General features: G+C 42.8%; 1 pseudogene; it reads right to left on the bottom strand.

The window, feature by feature from the left end:
* Positions 1-509: 509 nt before the first annotated feature.
* On the bottom strand, positions 510-3094 carry LOC100153564 (large ribosomal subunit protein uL23 pseudogene; annotated as a pseudogene).
* Between the last annotated feature and the right edge of the window lie 2223 nt (positions 3095-5317).

Raw genomic sequence — 5317 nt, 5'->3', positions numbered from 1 at the left:
CTAGATTGTGGAACAGGCTGGGCACTTATCTTACTCTTTAAGATAAAATACCACATCTATATAATGCATTGCTAAGCTTCTTCTTACTACCCACTTTGCCTAGAATCCCATTTTCCATTAAATAATAATCATTGTAATTAATAGACTGGTTATTTTATCTCCTTAATCTGGTTACAGTAATTTATCAAAGGCATGTAAATGAATGCTAGAAAAGAAGTGGACCATTCTTTTTATAAGAAGGTAAAGAACATAAAATGTAATCATTCTCCAGGGACTTTTTTTTTTGGCCTGAGCCCATGGCATGCTGAAGTTCCTGGGCCAGCTATCAAACCCCAGCCACAGCAGTGACAACACTTAACCTGCTAGGCCACCAGGGAACTCCAAAATGTAATAATTCTCTAGGGAACATAATAAGATACTGGACTTCTTGTAATTCACTGAAGGAAACACATTAAGTGTTTATCATTGTTTTAAGGGTACTCTATCAGGTTAAGTTAGACTTCTCAAAGTTAGTGATTATGGATAAGCTGATGGGTGAACTTCAATGTTTTACTCAAATCTTCGAAAATGCCCTGGGGTGAATCAGCAGGATTCATTCCCAGCACTGCATCCAACAGGTCCTCAGCAGAGACCAGCTGAAAATGCAGGGCTCCCAGGTGGTGTGGAGGACAATTCAGAGCTTGATTGTCTTTGAGAAGGGTTTTAAAAACCTTTTCCCGAGTTCCCTTTGTGGCGCAGTGGTTAATGAAACCGACCAGGAACCATGAGGTTGTGGGTTTGATCCCTGGCCTTATTGCTCAGTGGGTTAACAATCCGGTGTTGCTGTGAGCTGTGGTGTAGGTTGCAGATGCGGCTTGGATCCCGAGTTGCTGTGGCTTTGACCTAGCCCAGTAGGCCGGTGGCTACGGCTCTGATTAGACCCCAGCCTGGGAATCTCCATATGCCGCAGAAGTGGCCCTAGAAAAGGCAAAAAGAAAAAAAAAAAAAAAAAAAACCTTTTCCCTAGAGTGCTGTAAACTGTGGTGTTGGTCCGCTCAGATCCCACCTTGCTGTGGCTGTGGGGTAGGCCAGTAGCCACAGCTCCATTTCAACCCCTAGCCTAGGAACTTCCATATGCTGTTGGTGTGGCCCTAAAAGATAAAAAGACCAAAAAAAAAAAAAAAAAAGACAAAAAAAAAAAAAAAAAGTCCAACCTTTTCCCTCACCTTAAAACCCAAGACGATTTGTCATCACTTCCACTGCTCCAGTCCCCAGGCACTGACAATTTATTCAGGCAAGAAAAGCGATGGGGAAAGAAGGGGACCCTCTAGGTCGGGTGACTGGGCGCTTGTACAATTTCCGTTGCTCATCTTCAGTTGGGCCAATCTGTCTGACCCTTACTGCCTAGGCATTCTCATCCTCTGCACTTGTGCCTGTCCTGCCTAATCCATAGACCTCTTCCAAGGTGGGATAAGATACATGAACTAATAAACATCAGGATGGGGACATGGTTTTAGTGCTTTGAGTTTAAAAAAAAAACTTTAGAGACTGACGGGTCTGGATTCAAATCTCAGTTTCATTCCCTCTGAGCTGATGATCATGAATATGTTACTAAACATCCAGATGTCTCGATTCATTGATGCAATAAGGTTACTGAGAAATTTGTTGTAATAAAATCTGAAAATGCCCTTAAAGCCTCAGAATAGTAACTGGGCTGAGAGTGAACCTTCGAAAAAAAATATTTACATTCTTCTTTTTCTCCCCGTGTCTTTCTCCTTCTTCCTTTTCAATAGGCTAAAAGTGTGATGGACAAGGAAATGCCCACCTTTCTCTGCAGCCACCCAGTCCTTTGGAATTTTCATTTGGAAGGAAAGGAAAAGAGGAAAGAGCAAAAAGAAAGTCCCCAAAGAGAAACAAAGTCAGATCATGTCATTATCTTCCTCAGTCCTTCAATGCCTTTTCATTGTTCTTGGGACAAAGGTCATATTTTTTGCCCCCACCTTCATGGCTCTGTGTGCTCCAGCTCCTGCCACAACGCAATCTCTTCTGTCAACAAGGTCTGGCACATCCATTGCTAAACAACAAATTGCCATCAACTTTGCAACTTAAACCAATATCTATGTATTGGCTCACGGTTCGATAGATCAGAGTCCAGCTGTGTGTGTCTGGCTTCTTTTTTTCAGAATTGACATGGTGGCTAGATTGAATTAGTCTGGAGGCTCCATGAAAAATCCACTTCCAAGCTCTATCGACTGAATTGTGTCTCCTCTCTCCCACTCCTGAATTCAGAAACTCAGAATGTAATTCTATACCTCGAAGGTGATCCAAACCCAAACCCAGTACCTCAAAATGTGACCTTATCTGGAGACAGAGTCTTTTTTTTTTAAATGGATGCACCCTCAGCATGTGGAAGTTCCTGGGCCAGGGATTGGATCTGAGATACAACTGCAACCAATGATGCCACAGCTGCGGCGATGTTGGATACTTAACCTACTGTACTGGACTAGAGATGGAACTAGTGCCTCTGCAGTGACCCAAGCTGCTGTAGTCGTATTCTTAATCCACTGTGCCACAGCAGGAACTCCCAGTCTTTTTTTTTTTTTTTTTTTTTTTTTAATGGCAAAAACTTTTATATTGAGAATTAGCCAGCTAGACTCAGTTGAGATGATCCCAGTTTTGTTGGCAACATCCAAAGCATCATAGTCAGGAGCTAGTCGAACATAGGCCTTCTTCTCTACATCAGTCCTGATCAGAGTGGTGACCTTGCCACACAGAGCTTCTTCACAGCCTGTTTCATCTGGTGCTTCCTGGCCTTGACATCTACAATGAACACAAGTGTGTGGTTGTCTTCTGTCTTCTTCATAGTTGACTTGGTGGCAAGGGTGAACTTGACAGCACAGTGGTCAGGCTCATTTCTCCTAGCGGTCCTCTTCTGAGAATATTTTGGCTGCTTCCCAAGCCCCAGTGTTTTGGGCCATCAGAAGGTGGGTGACATCTAGATCTTATGATATTTGTGGCTGTGGACACTTTGCAACACTGCTTTCTTCTTCAAAGCCTTTGAATTGGCTTTGACTTTAGGAGGGACGGGGACTTCCTTCTTTGCCTTTGGCTCCATCTTGGAGACAGAGTCTTTACAGAGGTGATCAAGTTAAAATGAGGTCATAACTTCAGCCCTAATCCGATATGACTGACATCCTTATAAAAGTGGAAAATTAAAACACAGAGACTTACACACTTAGAGGGAGGACAAATGGAAAGACATAGGAAGAAGGCATAGGCTATCTTCAAGCCAAGAAGAGGTGATGGGAACAGATCCTTCCCTCACAGACCTTAGGTAAAAAAACACATCCTTCCAACACTGTGCCTTTGGACTTCCAGCCTGTAGAATTGTGAGACAATGAATTTCCAAGGAAGCCATCCCGCCTGTGGTACTTCTTTACAGTAGCTCTAGCAAACTAACACACAAGATCATTCTTACTGTTGGCAGAATTCAGTTTCTTGCACGTATAGGACTGAGGCCACATTCCCTTGCCAGCTGCCAACCAGGGTTGCTCTCAGCTACACTAGGTCACCAATATACCTGTTTTAGGGCTACCTCCATCTTCAAGCCAAAAAGGGTTCATTGGGAGTTCCCATTGTGTCTCAGTAGTAATGAACCCAACCAGTATGCATGAGGACTCAGGTTCAATCTCTGGCCTTGCTCAGTGGGTTAAGGATCTGGTGTTGCCATGAGCTGTGGTGTAGGTCACAGATGAGGCTTGGATCCTGCGTTGCTGTGGCTATGGTGTAGGCCAGCTGCTGCAGCTCCAGCTCCCATTCGACCCCTCACCTAGGAACTCCCATATGCCACAGGTGTGGCCCTAAAAAGAAAAAATAAAAGTAAAAAGTAAAAAAATAAAAAATAAAAAAGGTTCATTGAGTTCTAAACATGAGGTTTAGAATCTCCTATTTCCTCTGTCGTCTAGACATAGATTTGAAAAGGCTCTTGTGATTAGATCAGGTCCACTAAGTCTTCCTTTCTAAAAGTTAGCTATACCATATTAGGTAACCTAATCACGGGAGCAAAAGCCATCATATTCATAGTCTCAAAAATTATGCAGGTCCTGGGCGCCCAGGGTTGATTTGGGTGCCACCTTAGAATTCTGTCTACAATGGAGGCTCATTTCTGGAATTTGTTATCCTTCCTCCTCTCATAGCAACTTATGCTTGCTGTTCCCTCTGCAGGAACACTGTTCATCCTCCCTTGACCAACCTCTGTTCATACTTCAGATCATCTATATGTCTATGTTTGCCTTATAGAAACATAGCTTTTTGTTGTCTGTGGAACTAATCACAGTTACAATTTTGCTTTTTTAAAATTATTATTACTATTTGTTTCATTCGTACCCCATCCACATTGTAAAAACTTTCAAGCAAGGGCTGTGTGGGTTTCTGAGTATTGCATCCTTCACTTTCTAGCTCAGTTCCTCAAGCAATAAAATATTCACTGAATGAATGAGTAAATGAATGATTTAAAAAATACCTTCCCTTTATTCTTACAATCTCTTGCACAGATTGAGACAATCAGAGACCCAATTTGAGATAAATAGGGAATTTTATCTTCAAGGCACATTAGGGGATCCTTGATTGAAAATTTGATATGGACTAAAAAGCCTCCTCTCTGAATTCTCAACCCAATGCCTGAGCATTTCACTTTAACTTTTTTTTTATTATTATTTTTTAGGGCCACACCCACAGCTTAGGGAAATTCCCAGGCTAGGGATTGAATTTGAGCTGCAGCCACCATCCTACACCACAACTCACAGCAGCACCAGATCCTTAACCCACTGAGTGAAGCCAGGGATTGAATCCACATCCTCATGGATACAAGTTGCATTCATAACCCACTGAGCTACAATGGGAACCCCCCCTTAACATTTAGAATTAAGGTGATGAAGGTATAAAGGCCAGAGTTATAAAAGCTACCAATATGGTCCCTAAATAACCTAAACTAGAGCAACTTATGCCACTTCCAACGGCCTTGAAGGAATGGGATAAAGAACAGGCATGTTCAGTGAAAGCAGAGACTAAGGAAGAATGCCTCCTAGAAGCCTGTCTGGAGTGGACATCATATTATGGATCTGGAGTGGCCAGGAAGGCATTTGGGTGATATGGGTATCAGGCAGAAAGAGAAGGTGCTGCCATCCACGGGACTCTGCTGCCCTCCAACTCTGTTTAAGTGTCAGGGTTACTGTAGTTGGTATTTTGAAATCCATTAATGGGTTAAACTGAGATGAGGCAACAGCTTGTATTGATGTGTCTCTCTGTCCAACCCTTGGCTATGCAGGGGAGGCATGGG

Source organism: Sus scrofa, chromosome 1 (assembly GCF_054392235.1).
Source record: "Sus scrofa isolate SSC_HxYL_T2T_F1_AM1 chromosome 1, Sscrofa_HxYL_maternal_Yorkshire_Landrace_v2.0, whole genome shotgun sequence".
Lineage (NCBI taxonomy): Eukaryota > Metazoa > Chordata > Mammalia > Artiodactyla > Suidae > Sus > Sus scrofa.
Note: the sequence above shows the minus strand (reverse complement) of the source record. Positions and strands in the feature narration are given on the sequence as shown.